General features: G+C 41.6%; 1 long non-coding RNA gene across 2 annotated transcripts in view; it reads left to right on the forward strand.

The window, feature by feature from the left end:
* Nucleotides 1-19,853, forward strand: part of LOC308655743 — a 44,481-nt gene that overhangs the window by 2,508 nt on the left and 22,120 nt on the right. For both annotated transcript variants that reach the window (XR_014023517.1, XR_014023518.1), the window contains exon 2: nucleotides 483-567. This is a non-coding gene — a long non-coding RNA (uncharacterized lncRNA). The remainder of the gene's footprint in view (nucleotides 1-482; nucleotides 568-19,853) is intronic.

Here is a 19,853-nt window from a genome sequence, read left to right on the forward strand (position 1 = left end):
TCAGAAAGAGCATGTAAAATCCTTTCTGAAAAAAAGATCAATTACCCCCTCCCGAAACCCTAACAGTTTTCAGAGCCTTGAAACTTAAGGCAGATATCTGGATCTGGGTAGAGCTTGGGGGATCAGAGGAAGAAATTTTGGACTAGTAGAAGAGCACTGATCAGTTCTAAAGACAGAGGACCAATCAAATGGCTAAAAGGGGCTCAAAAGTCTTCTGTGGTATGTGGCCAATAGGAACAAATCTATCCACCAGGCTAGTGTCCACAGCCTTCTGAATTCTGGCTCCCACCTATTTCTCCATCTCCCATCATGTCACCTGAAGCACTCCGTGCTGTAGTGACACTGAACTACTCATCATCCCATCCCCATCTCTTGTTCTTACTCCATTCCATTTCTTTAAAAGAGCTGTCTCACTGCCTAGAATATTCTTTTCATGCATCTCTACCTAGTAAACTCTTTTTTTTTTTTTTTTTTTGAGACAGGGTCTCTCACTAAGTTACTGAGGCTGAGGCTGGCCTTGAACTTGCAACCCTCCTGTCTCAGCCTCCAGAGCTGCTGGGATTACAGGTATGCATCACCAAGCCTGACTCCGCCTAGTAAACACTTCCTCCTCCCGCAAACCACATTTCAAAATGTACCACCTCTATGAAGTCTTCCTCAGTTCTCAGCATTCTTCCCCAAGAGAACAAATTCCTCTGATTCCATAGCACTCTTCACACTCCTTTACTGTTTTGTATGTACAGCTGTATTGTGAGTTAATGATGAGCTATTTAATTGTTTATACACTTCTCACCATGAATTTTGAGGTCCTCTAAGGCAGGGACTTTGTTTTCATTTATGTGCCCAAGTATTTGGCCTGGGTCCTGGTGTAGGTAAGTGCTTCCCTAGAGATGGCCCTGGGGACTGTACCACATTAAGGATAACATGAGCTGGGAGTTTAGAAAGACCATATCTTGCTGTGCAAGGGTCAAGAAAGTTAATCTGCTTAGAGAAATGTCCTGAAGAATAAATTGTTTGTATTATAGTAATCCCCAGGGTTTAGCTCTGTTTTAATCAACTGTGAAAAAGCAGAACACAGTGGCCAGGTTAAAGTAATATTCATATTTTTTTTAATTTTTTTTTAATTTTTTTATTGGTTGTTCAAAACATTACATAGTTCTTGATATATCATATTTCACACTTTGATTCAAGTGGGTTATGAACTCCCATTTTTACCCTGTATACAGATTGCAGAGTCACATCAGTTACACTTCCACTGATTTACATATTGCCATACTAGTGTCTGTTGTATTCTGCTGCCTTTCCTATCCTCTACTATCCCCCCTCCCCTCCCCTCCCCTCCACTCTTCTCTCTCTACTCCCTCTACTGTAATGCATTTCTCCCTAATATTCATATTTTTTAAAAAAAAGTTCTTAAAAACAATGAACTTTAACTGGATAGCAGGAGAGTTCACATTCAACAAAAAAAGATCCAGTTGGTTAAGTATGTACAAAGATAAGAAATGGCAACCTTTTGCTGGGTGCTGTGGCTCACGTAATCCCAGCGGCTCAGGAGACTAAGGCAGGAGAAACTCGAGTTCAAAGCTGGCCTCAGCAAAAGTGAGGCACTAAGCAATTCAGTGAAAATAAAATACAAAATAGGGCTGGGGATGTGACTCAGTGGTCGAGTGCTCCTGAGTTCAATCCCCGGTAAAAAAAAAAAAGAAAGAAAGAAAAAGAAAAAAAAAAGATATGGCAATCCTCAAATATTTAAAGAAATGACAGGAACTGCTAGTACCTAGAGTTGACATGGCTTGAGTCTGAAGTTCTCAGGTTTTACTGGATTTTACCTTGACCAAATATTGCTTAAAATAAAAAATTTATAGTCCAGACTCTGACAAGCACTGCCTGATTTAATGGGATTTATTATAATGAATTATAAACCCTTAAAAAGTAATTGTAAGAAAGTATGTAAAACCAAAGTGTACAATTACTTTCTGTGCCCCAAAAAGAAACTTTTAAAACTTACCTGTGGATACACTAGATATTTGATTAAACCAATCAATGAGGAATTAGTGATGTGTGAAAAAAATTGTTCCTTTTAACTTTACAACTAATATGACATTGGTTGGAACTATTGGAGACAACCAAAGACAAGGGCATAAGGAGCTTATTACATGACATGAGGTTCTGTGGGTAATGGAAAATGCAAAAGACATTTGGGCTAGGGCTAGGGCTCAGTGGTAGAGTGCCTGCCTGGCATAATCAAAGATCGGAGTTCAATCTCCAGAACAGGGGGAAAAAAGAAAAAAAAATAAATGCTATATATCCAGCATAGTGTACTTTCTCTCTGTCCATACACCCTACCTAGGGGCCCACAGAACCAAATTTATGCATCTCAGACATGGACAGTGGTCATCTGAGCTGGCAGAATTCTGTGTCCCTGTTTACAAGGGTGCAATGGAGAATGGGAATAGGGGAGGAGGTGAAGGCTTGGGTAGGTGGGAGAAAGGGAAGATGCTATTTAGCCTCTTTGAATATTGGAAAAGGATGGAAAAGCTTGCCCTGACTCCGGAGCCCAAAGATGCCTTTTTATCCACTCCTGGAAAGGATCCTTTGGAGAAGAGATCAGTCCAGTTGTGAGCCCAGCTGTGGGATAAGGAGTTAGGCTGAAGTGGCTGCAGTATTTTCCTCATCCCCACCCCTTGGCCCATTTAACCAGGGCCTAATTGATAATAGTCTTTTTGTTTAAAACACCAAGCTCCTTTCTCAATCATTCTATTACATCCCTTAGTCAATTGTTGGATGTTCCTCCTGGAGTAACATGTGACTTTAAAGTCAAGGCTGGGCTGGGCAGCACACTTGGGTGAGGATTTTGGGATTCATCTGGAAGTAGATTGGGTTGAAGAAGACATCAAGTAATCAGATCCCTTTGGAGGCAGCTCAGGTCTGCCCAGCGAACATCTGGGTGAAATCCCTGACCTGTGGGTGAAAGGAACAGAAGAGAGATTGGATCTCAGAGGACATCCCTGAGGAACAGCCTAGACTTCCTTCTTAGAACAGCTTCTGGTTTCTCTCCTTCAGGACCCTTTTCTCTAGCCAGGCTCTCTCTTCTTCCACCCTGAAATTCCCCAAATGTGTTCTGGCTTATGTAGCCTGGACATGTATTTCTCATCAGCTAGAACATGCTTACTATCCCTTCCTTTCTTGTACAACTTTTTCCTTCCTTTCAAAACCCCATTCTATCCACCAACCCTTGCGGCTCACTCATAACGGCTCTTTCCTGTCAACACAGAGCACTTCCCATTGTTCCCCTTCATCTGCCATTTGGCACCTTGAGACATTGTCACTCACATTCCTGATGGCATCATGACTGAAGTCTTGTATCAGAAGCTCATTTTATTGGTGTATATCTTATTATCCCAACTTCATGTTGGCAGAAGGGTCTGCTCTTACTTTCACACTGAAGTACCCCTAGTGAGTGAGGGAAGTGTTCCTTTGGGAGGTTCAAGGCACAGCTCACATGGGATTTCTATGCAGTCACCAATTTTAATCTCTGAAATTAGTGAAGATTTTTCGTTCTGGGTCATAGCAATATCTATGTTTTAACATAAAAATATTTTTCTCCAGGTTGTATAGGCTTGAATAAGTTATTCCACCTCTTTGGGCCTCAGTTTCCTTATCTGTTAAGGGAGATAATAATCTCTATTTCACAGGATGTATGCTGTATTAAAATACTTAAAGCCAGGCATGGTGGTGCATGCCTATAATCCCAGCAGCTCGGGAGGCTGAGGCAGGAGGATCAAAGCCAGCCTCAACAATTTAGAGAAGCCCTAAGAAACTTAACAAAGTTTAACTTAACTTAGACCTTGTCTCTAAATAAAAAATAAAAGGGGCTGAGTGTGGGGAGCCATTCTGACACGTGATTGGGTGACTCCCGTTAAGGGCCTGAGGCACTCTGGCTGTGTCGGAGTTATCCCGACCCTTTCCTGATGAGAGAGCCCATCCGTGTGGGGGTGTGCGTAACCACTGACCCTGGAGACCCAATCACTGACCCTGACCTTGGAGTGCAGCCCCCCCTCAACCTTCATTGGATGGAATTCTCCCCTGAATCTCTTGTTTCCCCCAAATAAAAGGCTGATCCCCGGCGTGTTCGCTCTCTCTCTCTCCTGCTAGCCCAGAGTAATCCTCGCTGCCCTGCTGAGCGGCTGGAGGCAGGGAAACAGGGAGACCGAGCCGTCTCGGACCTAGCATTAAAATAAGGTACTGTCTGTGTGTTTTATTTTGATCTCTTCTAACTAACTGAATGCCAGAACCTCATTAATGAAACCACTGCGCAGGCCGCGTGGTAGAATTGGCGCCCAACGTGGGGCATTCTGAATTAGTTAGATTGAGTGGGAGCGCGCGCTAAAAAGATTAAGGGAAAGAAATAAAGAGAAAGAAAGATAAGGAAATAGAAATAAAGAAATAAAGAGGAAATAAGGAAGATAAAGAAATAAGAAAAAGGAAAAAGTGACATTTGGGTCACAAAAGTAATAAAGAGGATAAAGAAAATAAGAAATAAGATAAGAGAAAGGAAAAAATGACATTTGAGTCACAAAAGTACCAGGAACTATTGAAGGAAAGAGACGTTAATTTACTTAAAATGGGAAATTCTACTTCTTCGGATAAGGAAATGTATCTAACTATTTTAGACAGTATAATTAATCAGAAAGGAAAACAGATAAAGAAAACTCAGTTATTGCAATTCTTAAAGATTGTAGGTGAATATTGTCCTTGGTTTTGTGACCAAGAGTCTCCAAATTTACTTACTTGGGAGAAATTAGGAAGAAAGTTACAGAGAGTTTGTCTTTCTACTGAAATACCTGGAGGCATAGAGAATATACAGAAAACTTGGACGGCCCTAGAAATTTGTCTCTTTGAATACATGGACCAGAGTCCGTGGCCACCAGAAGAGCTTCTGAGAGGTATTCAAAGAGCCATTAGGTCTATTCAAATGGAAAATCAGCCTGAGGCTAAGTTAATTTCCTTTCCTTTGAGCCGTTTTAAAACAAAAGCGCTAGGAGCTAAAACAAAGGTTAGAAATGTGCAAGCTAGCCCGCAGACAGATTATACAGAACAGCATGATAAAGAAGAAGCATCTCTAATCTTGGAGAGCCCTCCAGAAGTGGTAACCAATCTTCCTGGAGAGGAAAATACAAAGGAAACTCCTAGCGGGGCTCAGGTTTCTTCTCAGCCACGTGAGTTAGAAACCCAAATTCCAAATGGCGATAGTACAGAGTCTGATAGCAGCTCGCAGTCTGAGGAAGAAGAATTAGACATAGAAACTCAGGACTTAGAGAGAAATTTTAATAGATTGCATTTAGCACCACCTGCCCAAGCCTTTAAAATTCAGCCGATACCTGCTAGAAGAACCAAATTTAACAGGTGTGCTGAATTAAAGATGACTTTTCTTACCCCAGTTCAGCAAGGTATTAAGAAGGCTCAAGAAATGGGGGAGGATACTACTGGTTTTCACCTCTTTCCAGTTTTTGAGCAAACTGATGAGCAAAATCAGAGAGTTAGAATTCATGCTGTAATTCCATTTAAAACTATCAAGGAATTAAAAAATGCATGTGAAACGTACGGCCCAAATTCGCCTTTTGTTCAGAGTCTGATAGAAAATATCTGCTCACAACCCCTTCCTCCTAGTGACTGGGTTTTTTTAGCCAAATCTTGTCTGAGCGGGGGAGATTACTTACTTTGGAAAACTTACTGGACTGATTTTTGTAATGAACAGGCAGAAAGAAACAGAAGACAGGGCATAGAAACGCCAGTAACGATGTTTTTAGGGACTGAAGATTTTGCTGATTTAGAAAGACAGTTAAATTATGATTTTGTAGTGTACAATCAAATAACTGATTGTGCAAAACGTGCCTGGAGGCAAATTGTCCCCAAGGACCAGTCCAATTTAGTTCTTACCAAAATCAGACAAGGTGCCAGTGAGACTTATTCAGATTTCGTAGCCCGACTATATCAGGCTGCGAACAGGTCCATCGGAGACCCAGGAGCTAGCGAATTTATTGTTAGACAATTGGCTTTTGAGAACGCAAACAAAATTTGCCAAGATGTTCTCCGCCCCCATCGTAAGAAAGGAACAATTTCTGAGTATATTCGCTTGTGTTCTGACTTAGATTCCACTCAGTTGCAAACGGTAGCCTTAGCAACAGTATTAAAGGAAACTTTGAGGCCACAAAATTCAGTTCAGAAGTCCCGCAGCAAGTGTTACGTTTGCGGAAAACCCGGTCATTTCGCCTACGAATGTCGCCAACGCAAATTTAGGTTTAGGGCTCCATCTACTGGCGATAATAGATATTGCAGGACTCGGCGCCACGTGGTTGATTCGGGTGGCGCGGATGAGCCCGCCTTCTCGCCACAAGTATTTCCTCCTAGCGAGGGGACAAAAAACTTCCGTTCGGCCCCTCCCCGGGCCCAGAAACAATATGGGGAGACGTCGCACAGTGTGACGTCACTAGCGGCGCCGACCAGGACAGTCCGCGATTTTTACCGGAGCAGAGACATGGATCACAGACAGTTTTCTTAGGACCTTCAGAGACAGTTGAATTAGATCCTGAAACGGGACCAACACAAATCCCTACTGGGATTTTCGGGCCACTTCCTGAAAATACTGTAGGTTTAATTTTGGGGCGTAATAATTTAAAGGGAGCTATTGAAGTAATACCTGGTGTGATAGATTCAGAATTTAGAGGGCAATTATATGTTACTGTAAGATCCAATTATGCCCTAAGACTCACCCCAAAGGATATTTTTGCTCAATTAATATTATTGCCTTGTGTCTCAGAAAGGCACCTGCCGGCAGATTCAGTTTCTAAACCGCCGGACAGAGTATATTGGTCCCAGTTAGTGCGACAAGAACGCCCTTTATTAAAACTTAGAATTAATAATAAAAATTTCCTAGGAATAATTGACACAGGGGCTGATAGTTCAATATTGTCCAGCCGATTTTGGCCCAGGACATGGCCTCTGCATACAGCCTCAGCTAATCTAGAAGGAATAGGAAAAATTTCACAGCCTACTCAAAGTGCCAACTATCTCCGTTGGGAAGATTCTGATGGGAACAGTGGAATATTTAAGCCTTATGTGTTAGAGTCTTTACCAGCTAATCTATGGGGAAGAGATATACTAGCCAAAATGGGACTGCTACTAGTCACCCCAAATTCTATAAGGTCAGTTGAAGAAATTAATCAGAGGTATTTTCCTGGAGATGATAGGGAAAACTTTCAGGAAGAATATCTGTTTACAAGCCAGTCTCCACGACAAGGATTAGTAAATACTTCAGGACAAAATTTTTATTAGGGGCACTGAGTACTTCCCCGATCCTTAAAACAGCTGAAAAAATTACGTGGCTCACAGAAGAGCCTATTTGGATTTCTCAGTGGCCCATCTCAGGGGAAAAGCTTAAAATAATTCATAGATTAGTTGAGGAACAACTTCAAGCTGGTCATATTGAACCAACACTTAGCCCTTGGAATACACCTATTTTTGTTATTAAGAAAAAGTCAGGAAATTGGAGATTACTGCAGGATTTAAGGGCGATAAATCAGGCAATTCGGCCTATGGGATCATTACAGCCAGGACTTCCCTCCCCCACAGCCATTCCTTTAGATTATAGCTTGATGGTAATAGATTTAAAAGACTGTTTTTTCTCTATAAGGTTACATCCTGAAGATTGTGAAAAATTTGCTTTCACTGTCCCAGCAGTTAATTTTAAGGAACCTGTTAAAAGATACTGCTGGAAAGTCCTCCCTCAGGGAATGCGTAATAGCCCTACCCTGTGTCAAAAATATGTTGATCAGGCAATAGATCCCATTAGAAATAGCTTCCCTGATGCATACATTATTCATTTTATGGATGATATATTATTGGCCCATGCTAATTCAGAAGTACTTTCAGAAATTTTTACTCAGTTAGAGACCTCACTTACAACATTGGGTTTAAGTATAGCTCCTCAAAAAATTCAAAAGGTATCTCCTTTTCAATATCTAGGTCAGATAATTCAAGGGAGTACAATCCGTCCTCAAAATCTTCAGATAAGAGTTAAGGAGTTACGTACCCTTAATGATTTTCAAAAACTATTAGGAGATATTAACTGGCTAAGACCATCCTTAAAGTTAACTACTTCTGAGTTAAGTCCTTTATTTCAGATATTACAAGGAAATCCTTCTCCAACCTCTCCACGTCAACTAACTTTGGAGGCCAAAGCAGCCTTAAGGAAAGTGGAAATTACAATTAAAAATGCACAGCTTACTAGAATAGATCCTAAAGAAATAATATATTTATTAATATTTCCAACTGAACATACCCCAACAGGAGCCATATGGCAAAAATTAGGAGTTATTGAATGGATTTACTTATCTCATTCCCCTCAAAAGACATTAATTCCCTTTCATGATTCTACAGCTCAATTAGTGATTAAGGGTAGAACTAGGATTTTACAATTAATTGGATCTGAGCCTGATATCATAATTATTCCATTTTCTGTTCAACAGACTAATTGGCTTTTTCAAACTTCTAGTTCATGGCAGATAGCTTTTGCAGATTTCCCTGGCCAGATAGATAGCCATTATCCTCGTGATAAGATTGTACAATTTGCATCATTAACATCACTTATTTTTCCAAAGATTGTACTTTCCCATCCAATAGAGGGAGCTTTATCGGTGTTCACAGATGGTTCCAGCTCTGGTAAGGCAGGTTTCTTCAGCCGTGTTCATACAGAGGTAATACAAACTTCTTATACTTCAGCTCAAAGGGCAGAACTTCAAGCCCTGATTTTGGCCTTAGATTATTTTTCAAATGAGCCTATTAATATCTATTCTGACAGCTTATATGCAGTCAGAGTTACCAAAAATATTAAAACCTCAGTTATTGGGTTTACTTCATCACAGGAGTTATTTGAATTATTTCATAATTTACAAAAGACAGTGCTAATGAGGAAGTACCCATATTTTATTGGACATATCCGAGCACATTCTAGCCTCCCTGGACCTTTGGTTGCAGGTAATGATAATATTGATAAATTAGTAGCTTTTTGTCAACAGATGTCTTCATATGACTGTGCCCTAGCTTCCCATTCCTTGCATCATCAAAATGCTTCTAGCTTACGTAAAAAATTTAGTATTACCAGAGAACAGGCTCGTCAGATTGTAAGCCAATGCCCTAAGTGTGTTATTTACACTCCATCTCTGCCATCAGGGGTAAATCCCCGTGGATTAAAACCAAATCAAATATGGCAAATGGATGTAACTCATATTCCTCAATTTGGTAAGCAATGTTATGTGCATGTCATAGTGGACACTTATTCTAGATTTATTTTTGCCACAGCACGTACTAAGGAAAATACTCAACATGTAATTTCTCATTGCTTAGCAGCTTTTTCTGTTTTAGGGTGTCCTATGCAGATTAAAACAGATAATGCTCCAGCTTATGTAAGCTCTGCTTTTCAACAATTTTGCCAAGAGTTTCAAATTAATCATAAAACAGGAATTCCTTATAACCCCCAAGGTCAAGCCATTGTAGAACGAGCTCATTTATCTATTAAACTTCAATTACAAAAATTAAAAAGGGGGAATAAGATAATGACTCCCCAAAATAGCCTTAATCATGCCTTATTTGTTTTAAATTTTTTAAACTGTGACACAGAAGGTCACACTGCTGCTGAGAGGCAAATGTCTCCCTCGGTGACAGGCCCTTTAGGCAGAGTTCTGTGGAAAGATTTACAGACTGGTCAGTGGAAGGGCCCAGATCCGGTAATATCATGGGGCCGAGGGCATGCTTGTGTTTTTCCAGAAGGTGCTTTCCGTCCCATCTGGGTGCCTGAACGTGCCATCAGACATGGAGGAAATAGAACCCAGACTCAAGCGACTGAGGATAGACACGGAGGAGCCACAACCCAGAAGGAGGAGATATCGGAAAAAGATGAAGAAAGACCAGATTGAACCAGCCGAGAAGCTGATTTCATGGAAAGATGTGAAGAAATTGACAACCCAGGCTTCCCAAATACTTCGACGCCTAGGAAAGAACAGGACCCCAGTCTTGATGGTAGCGACAGTAATTGCCCTACTGGGCTGTCAGGTAAAAGGGAATCAAGTAGACACTTATTGGACATATTTCCCAGATCCACCCCTGGTACACCCAGCTGTGTGGACTGGAGAATCTATTCCAGTATTTACTAATGACTCATTCATGATGGGAGGATTTACAGATGCTCATATTACTCCCAATCATGTGACTAGATTTAATTATTCTGGCTACAGTGCCCAATTACCTTTATGTTGGTCACATGATAAACATGCTGGCTGTCTGAAAGTATCATTTGAAGAAAAGACAGCAATTGGTAAACCTAGACTGACAAATAATTCTATTTATGGAGATTTAAAACCTAATACTAGATCAATAATTAAGATGGGACTTTCCCATAACAAGCCAGTCATTTCTGCAAAACCTCCACCGGTACCCCACTGTCCAAATAGTTCTATAATTGAAATTGGCACCTTTCCTAAATGGATGGATTGTGTAAATACCTTTCCTGTACAACATAAGGTGTCTAAAGCCAGTGGGTATATTTTAGACTGGTCTCCAAAAATTGATAAGAGACAATTACGAAGAAATTCTGCTATGACACCTGCAGGATTTGTTAGTAATATTTTGACTTATAGTGAAGGAGGCATTCAAAGAGATATTTGGCGTTTAATTGCTGCCTCAGAGTATTTACATTTTACAGATAAACCTTTACCAAAATTTGTCGGCAAGAACTGTAAAGAGGGATCTTGCTATGGCCTAAGAGCCTGTGTCCAATCTCCTTATGTTTTAATTATTGGAAATGTAAAAGTTAGATGGATAGATGATAGATATTTTGTTACTTGTAATAAGTGCAACCTAACCAATTGTATTTCTAGGTATAATGGAGGAAAAGGAGTGCTGATACTTCATCAGCCCTCTTTTGTTTTATTACCTGCTAATATTTCAGAGCCATGGTATGCTGATGCTGGTTTACAAGTTTTACAGCAAATTCATGCCCAGCTAACAAGACCTAAACGTGCTATTGGAGTCATAATTGTTGGTGTCTTAGCACTGGTCTCATTTATTGCCTCAACCGTCTCTGCATCTCTGACATTCTCTCAGAATATTCAGCATGCAAAATTTCTTAATAATTTAGCTCAAAATACTTCCAAGGCTCTGCGTAATCAAGTAAATATTGATGAAAGGATTGAGACTAAGTTAAACGCCTTAGAGGCGACTGTTATTAACATTGGTAATGAACTTTCAGCCTTAAAATTTAAGGAAAGGCTTAAATGCCATGCTAATTATAAGTATGTATGTGTTACAGCTGCCAAGTACAATGCTTCTCTCTGGGATTGGGAGAAGGTTAAAACCCATTTATTAGGTATTTGGCAAAATAGTAATAATAGCTTGGATATTCTGGAACTTCATCACCATATCCAAGACATTCAAAATAATAGAGCTGATTTTTCAGATCCTTCTTCTTTGGCTAACCAAATATTGAAGGAGTTAAATGGATTCAACCCTGGAAATATTCTTAAACACTCCGCTTGGTACATTATTGGATTATTCTCTTTGCTGTTAATTCTCTTTTGTATTGTAACTATAGGATGGCGAGTCCTCCAATCAAGAATCCGGGGACTCCAGAGAGTGAACCGCCGCCTCATTGTTAAGAATAAAAAGGGGGAATATGTGGGGAGCCATTCTGACACGTGATTGGGTGACTCCCGTTAAGGGCCTGAGGCACTCTGGCTGTGTCGGAGTTATCCCGACCCTTTCCTGATGAGAGAGCCCATCCGTGTGGGGGTGTGCGTAACCACTGACCCTGGAGACCCAATCACTGACCCTGACCTTGGAGTGCAGCCCCCCCTCAACCTTCATTGGATGGAATTCTCCCCTGAATCTCTTGTTTCCCCCAAATAAAAGGCTGATCCCCGGCGTGTTCGCTCTCTCTCTCTCCTGCTAGCCCAGAGTAATCCTCGCTGCCCTGCTGAGCGGCTGGAGGCAGGGAAACAGGGAGACCGAGCCGTCTCGGACCTAGCATTAAAATAAGGTACTGTCTGTGTGTTTTATTTTGATCTCTTCTAACTAACTGAATGCCAGAACCTCATTAATGAAACCACTGCGCAGGCCGCGTGGTAGAGCTGAGGATATGGCTCAGTGGTTAAGTGCCCCTGGGTTCAATCCGTGGTACCAAAAAAGTACTCTTAATACAGGTTCTCACACCTGAAACATTAGTAACTGTAACTTCTCTTCTACTCAACTAATCTGCTAGCAAAATCTTCCCCATATTTATGGGGGAAATGTGAAGCTGTATGTTGACAGACCTTGGTTGATGGACACAATCCATCCTGAACATTCTGCTCCTGAGCTATATCCAGCCAAGGTGGTAATGTGAACTGTGGTAGAAGCAGAAGTCTTCAGGGTGTGGACTCCAGTAAAGCTTTTGTCTTCTTGATAAAGAGTGAAAGATTTGGCTAACAAGGCCCTATTTTTACCTCTTTGCTTCTTCCTGCTTTTTCCTATATGGAAGATACCTGTAGACACATTGCCACCGTGGGCCATCATATCAACATATCAAGGGTGGCAACATGAAAAGACAGGAGACTAGAATATTGGAGACTTTTGTAGAGGACCTGCTGCAGCCCTCAAATACTTTCTCCTGGATTTCTTGCCTCTGAGGAAATAGGTTAATAAAGTATCACCTCTGTTCATATTGTATCATATGTTTAAGCCAGTGGACTTGGGTTGTTCCATTAATAGCAGTTGACACACTTAATTGATGCACTATCTCTTGGAGTAAGTAGCATTAAATGACTACATTTACATAGAAATGGTCCATGAAATCTCAGACAAAGAAAGTGTGGCCATCGGGACCCATTGGTAAGCCATTATTCGTCATGAGAGTCATAATAAATTAGGCAGCCAACTTTGAACTCAAGATAATCAGAGAGCCTAATCAGATGACAGACAAAAATTAGCTTGAAACTATCTCATTCCTCTGTGAAGCATTAGTGGCATTGTTGGTCAACTCTACAGGGCATAGCTTGAGAAAATGACAGGATTGAGATTGGGTGGCTCTTTAAGAATGGGTGAGACTGGAGCAAATTTGAATTCTTCCAAGAGGGAGCCCATATGAAGGCAGAGATTAAATTAATTGATTGAGAGTGTCTTGGAGGAAATGGGGGAGGGTTGGAGAAGGGGACATGTCTTTGAAACAGAGATGAAAGAAAGTAGAGGTGGTTCAAGATAAGGTCACCACCCCTCTCTGCCATTGGCTTCAATATCTGTCCTTCTGCTGTTGCTTTTATACCCAGCCAGCTCCAAGACCATGTTGGGGAAAGCAGGGAACCAGATATGGGTCCTTCTCAAAATTGTCTAAGAATCCTAATGTTGGGGACTCCAGCTTCTCAAAATTTTCATACCTGGGGATATAGAGCTAACAGTAGCAAGGATTGACCTCTGAGTCCCTTTAAGTTCAGATCAGTCCACTCCACACACCAACCAGGAGGAGGGACCCCAACCTTTCCAGTGTTCATACAGGTATTCCATCTTCTGCACCTTACGGATGGGATCCAGATGTAGCAGGAGTGCCTTGGGAAGTCGGATAGACAGTGTTTCTCCATGGATGTGTCACATGACCTTAAATAAGTCAGTTTACCTCTGAACCTTAGTTTCCCTTATTTATAAAATCAGACTAATCCTTCTACACTGTCTCAAAATTGTTGCATGAAAGAAATTTGCAAATTGGTACATGAAGATGTGAGGGTTTTGTTGCTTTCGTTGTTTTGTTTTTGGTGGTCTTAGCTTTGTTTGTTTTATGAGATGGAGGTCTTGTTATGTTGCCCAGGCTGGCCTTGAACTCGAGATCTTCCTGCCTTATCCTCCCAAGTAGCTAAGATTACAGCCTGGCAAGATGTGAGTTTTTAAATTATTGAAGGAACCAAGTCCTCTGAGTCCTTTAAAATCCACCTCTTCCCTATCTTTCCTATTCCTTAACTGAATTTATTTAATTAATTCTGTTTTTTAAATCACATTCCCTGTTTCCAGTCTAGGTTCCCTCTAGCCCATTTTCCATCACATTGGTATAATATTTCTAGAACACAAACATGACAATAATAAGAATAGTAACGTAATAGTGTTAATGATGAGAGCCAAGATTTATTGTGTTTGCTATTTGCCAACATTCTGTCTTCTTAAAATCCTAGCACTGAGAACGAGGGGTCAAACTCCTAGCTTAGCTCCCCTTTATGGACTTGTTTCTAATTTCTTCCCTAGCATAGTTTACTCTGCCCTCCCTGGCTGAACTAAAGTCATTCCCAACATATAGAATGCTATGCAATTTTTTTTTTTTACTCCCTGTTGCTCCTACTTGGTCCTATCCCGCTGTCCTCTCATTCAGGGGAGCCTTCCTGCTCTTGACCAAGCAAGCTGGCTGATCCCATTCCCCCTTCCTGGGATCACACACAAAGCCCTCTCTGCCCAGCCTTTATCATATGCTCTCTCACCACTGGTTCTTTTGTTTTTCCTCCTCAGCAAGGTCAATGCCTGGCAGACAGTAGAAGCTCAACAAATAACTGATTAATGAATCGGAATTATCTGGAGATCAGAATTAAAGAGAATTCTAGGCCAGAGCGTCTCAGCCTTGGCTGAGTACTAGAATCATCTGGGTTGCTTATTATAAGTATAAATGCCCAAGCTCCATCACTGGAAATGCTGATTCCATACTTTATAAATCTCATACTTTATATAAATCTGCATACTTTATAAATCTCACTAGAACATTCTAATGCACAGTTAAGATCACTGTTAAATACATCTTTGCTATTCAAAATGTAGTTAGTGAATTGAAATTAATAAGATTCCAATCCACTAACTTGAAGCTTGTTAAAAGTGCAGAATCTCAAGCACCACTCCAGACCTGCTGATGCAGAATCAACATTTTAACCATATCCCCAGAAGATTTAAAAGTTCAAGAGATGGTTGATCTATTTCCTTTGACTGCTTCATTTGTGATTTAAAAACACAGTTCAAACAGTAAAAGGAAAAGCAACTAAAATTTATTAACTGTCCAATTCTGCTAGGTACTGTGTACCTACACTATTTAATTTAGACTTCACAGCAATCACTTGAAATAGACATGGGTCATAAGAGGGGTTCCCAGAACTCCAAGAGTTTGACAGGTGAAATCCACCCAAGATGGTTCTCAAATCAGACACCTATGTGTAGAGCCATCCTGCAAAGCCAGAGAAAAGTTGTGAATAATTTAAGACCAGGGCCCTGAGGTTCTTTGATTAAATCAGAGTCAATCTGTCACCATATTTTTGAGGATTTGCCAGAAGGCATGCAATCAGAGCCCCTGTGTGACATCAGGGGCTCAAGATTTCCATCTACTTCACATGCCTTCTTCATTCAGCAAAACGTGGTAAGAGCAGGTCTGAACTGTGATTGGCAGGTCACTGCCTTAGAGGCTCCCTAGTAATGCCTTCAGAGCACTTGGTGTGGTTGGCAGTGGGATGGTCTCCACGTGGCTGTGTTTGAAGCCTGCAGTGCTGCATGATTCATGGAGGGTCATCACCTGGTCACAGAGCCAGAGGAAGGCCATCTGGGGAAAACAGAGTCATCAAGCTGAGGGTCAGGCTACACTTTTTGGGAAAACTCTTGCCTCCTTTCTGAAACTGGACTTAGGGAGTAGATAGAGACTGCTTTCACTGAGTCATCAAAATGTCCTCTGACTTTGGCAATCCCAACTATTAACTTGAATTAATTTTATTTTGGTGATGCTGCAGATCAGATCCTAAGCAGTTCTGCATGCCAGGCAGGCACTGCCACTGAGCTACACCCCAACCCCTGATGCTAAACTTCTTAGCAGCACTCAACGGGACCATATTGGATGGCTCGATTCTGGAGGAGATGGCAGGGGACCAAACATGATCTCTCAGCACCTCACTTATGATGCTGAGCAGTGTCTTGGGTCACCTCATGACTGCTCACATGGACAACTGCAGGCTCAGCCTGTGTTAGGGTCAGGTGGACAGGACTATTGAAGCAGGGCACACCTATGCCATGGAGCACAATCTGGAGCGGATGTCTAGGTCCCTTGAACACACACCCTGGGGGCACAGGCAGACTTTCACTGCTGCTTTCACAAGTCTACCCTCTTCACTACTCTACTAGCTTCTCCCACTACCTCATCCACAAACCTCAGCTTTCCATGGGCAAGCAGGATGCGGGGAATTCTGGGGTGGAGCTACTGTCTGAGAAAATATACTTCACATGGACCTGGATTTTGGAGACTTCACAATGGTTACATTTGTCCATAAAGCATTCAAAATGCCAAAAAAAAAAAAAAAAAAAAAAAAAAAGAGTCTCTTCTGGGATGTTCCTTTCATCAGTGTAAAGTTTTGCCTTTCTGGAGCTTGGGTGACTCACTTGTATTAAAAAGCAAAAAAATGGGGAGTCTATGGAGTAGATTCTGAATGTGGAGGCAGCTGCACACACCAAAGTTTTGTGACCATTGAATAAAACTTCTTAAAGAATTCAGATTCAGTTATATGGGAACAGCTTTGTAAGACATCAGGTTATGGACAACTACATATAAAAGACTTCAGTAAACTTGAAAGAGCTGTTTGTGGCCCTGGTGAACTGGTGGTTACATTCAGCTCCAGAATCCTGATGGAATGCCAACCATGTCTTTGTATTAAATATGGTTGAGTTATGGCATCTCAGACAAGAATCCATCCACATCTCCAGAAAGAAAGCAGAGATGTAAAGAGATAGAACAGAGGGAACCTGCTCAAGAGTGTGGCAAAGGATAAAATTGCTGTCTTATTAAAACAATTGAATTTCTGCCTTCCAGTAGCTGGTGCTTCATTCAGTTCTGTGAATATTTCTAAGCACTTACTGTGCCAGTCTTACAGAAATAAATATGAAATACAACAGCCTGCAAATAGCAGGTAGACTCATAAACAAATAATCACACCACAGTGGGAGGCATGCAGCAAGCACAGCGTGCCCAAGATGCCACCAAAGTATACAGAAGGGATGCTGTTCCCCACCATCCTCTCGGTTACAGAGACCAGGAACCTGGGAGGCAGCCTTGACTTCTCCCTCACTCCACAGAACTCAACGATCTCCAGGTCCTTTTCACTGAAAATGCCTTTGGATTACTCTCCTCTCCACCCTGCTTCCAAGGGCCTAGTGTAGGCCCTTAACATTGATTGCTTTGATATCATTTGTCAATTCTGTCTGGACCTCATATCTCACCTTGCTTGTGGTCTCATTTCTCATCTTTCCCCTAAACAATTGCCTCTACCCTATGTCCGCAATACTTTGTACCCACTCTTTATTTGTCGTTGTTGCTGTTGGTTTGGTAGTAGGGATTGAACTCAGGGTTAACCACTGAGCCACATCCCCAGCCCTTTGTTGTATTTTATTTAGAGACAGAATCTCACTGAGCTGCTTGGTGCCTCACTTTTGCTGAGGCTGGCTTTGAACTCGCAATCCTCCTGCCTCAGCCTCCCAAGCTGCTGGGATTATAGGCATGTGCCACAGTACCTGGCTGTATCCACTCTATATTAAGTCTGCTCCCACTCACCTTTCACCCTCTACTTTTCCTTCCTTCCTTCCTTCCTTCCTTCCTTCCTTCCTTCCTTCCTTCCTTCCTTATACCAGGGATTGAACCCAGGGGCACTTAACCACTGCCACATCCCCACCCCGTTTTATCTTGAGATAGTTTCTCATTAAGTTGCTTAGGCCCTTGCTAAATTGCTAAGGTTAGCTTTAAACTCACATTCCTCCTGTCTTAGCCTCCCGAGCTGCTGGGATTATAGGCATGCCTGGCTCCCAAATGATTATTTCTTATCCTCAAATTACTTGACCTATCCAAGTTTGGTATTCCCGACCACACCTTTCTCCTTACAGTACCTTCTTCCCTTGAACTCCAGGATGCTACACCTTCTATTTTTCTGTCTTCCTTGCTGGACACTCTATCTGAGTCATCTTTGATGGTTCTTTTTTACCTCCTTGGACTCAGTGTGCTCTCTTCTGACCTAACCTCAAGCAGACTTGATCTTCCCACAACCTTTCTCTTTCCAGTAAAGAGAAACTCCATTTTTTTCAGTTACTCAGACAAAAAAAAAGTTACTCTTCCTGAATTCCTTTATTTCTCTCCACACCATATACTATCCATTTGGGAATTTTATTTATTTACCTTGAAAATAAGCTCAGAATCAGGTCACTTTTTATTACTTCTACCAGCATAACCTGATTCAAGTCATCACTATATTTTGTTTAAATTATTGCATTAATAAAGGTGGTAAGGGGCTGGGGATGTGACTCAAGTGGTAGCGCGCTGGCCTGGCATGCGCGAGGCACTGGATTCGATCCTCAGCACCACATAAAAATAAATAAAGATATTGTGTCCACCTAAAACAATGCCGCAGTCTGGCTGGGCACAAAATCACGAGCCACTCAAGCAGGAACAAACTTTATTTCCAAAACTCCCGTGAAAATGCCACGCACGCGGCCTTCTTCTGGGACACACTACACCAACAGGAAATCCCTCCTCCGGAATTCCCTCCTACTGCACTTCCCCAACCAATGGGAACTCTCCAGAAGTCCCGCAAGAGCTCCAAAGTAGCAGGCCAAGGCGGACAGCAGGGGTCTAATCTCCAATTGAATGCACATCTTAACATAATCATTATCATCTCAATGGCTTGCTGGCATCACCTTTCAACCAAAAATGCCATGCAGTTATTCCTACTTGGCTATGGCTCTCAGCAAAACAAAACAAAACAAAACAAAATATTAAAAAAATAAATAAAAAATAAAGGTGGTAAGCAGGCACATAATGCTTACTGTGTGCCAGGCACTTTCTATGTGCTTTATATATACTTATTTATTTACTCTTCACAACAGCTCCATGAGGGAGGTATTACTATTACCCCAATTTACAAAGTCAGAAATGAAGCCCAGAGAGGTTGAGTGACTTGCCCAATATCTCTCTGGAGTGAGTAATGGAGCTGGTCTCTCTCCCACTCATGGCTCCCTACAGTCTGTTCCCACATAGCACCCAGAGTGACCCTAATGAGATCAGAGTGTGTTTCTTCTTCACTTAAATTCACAACAGTCAACAGCTCTCCATCTCACTCAAAGTAAAATTAAAACCTTATAATGACCTCCAATCTTCTACACTGGGGTCAATAAACTACAATTCGTAGGCAGTTCTGGCCCATTGCCCCCTTTTTTTGTAAATAAAGTTTTATTGGAACACAATCATGCTCATTTTTTGCATGTAATTGTTGACTGCTTTCCTGTTAGTGTCTAGTTTCAAGAAAGTTGAGTAGTTTCAACAAAGATCCCCATAGCTCACAAAGCCTGGAATATTTACTCCTTGGCCCTTTACAGAAAAAGTTCACCAACCCATGTCCTACACAATTTGGCCCCTGTAATTTCTCTGACAACACACACACACACACACATTCACACACTCACACACACACACAGACACACTCATTCTTACAGACACAACACACACACACTCACACACATCCATACCTTACCTGACTTGATTCTGCTCCAGTCACATTGGCCTGCTTGCTTGTCCTAGATCCCAAGGCCTCTGACCTTGTTGCAGTCTCTGCCTGGAATGCCGTAGGACTTGGGATATTTCCCTCTCTTGCTCCCTTAGGCCTCTCCCTCAATTCCACACTGAGGCCTTCCCTGATCACCTTATCAAACATGGCAACCCCATCTGCATTTTCTGTCCTCTTTCCCTGCCTCATTTTTTCCCACTGCTCTGAACACTGAGATAT

Source organism: Spermophilus citellus (genome assembly GCF_964194105.1).
Source record: "Spermophilus citellus genome assembly, chromosome: 9".
NCBI classification, from domain to species: Eukaryota; Metazoa; Chordata; class Mammalia; order Rodentia; family Sciuridae; genus Spermophilus; species Spermophilus citellus.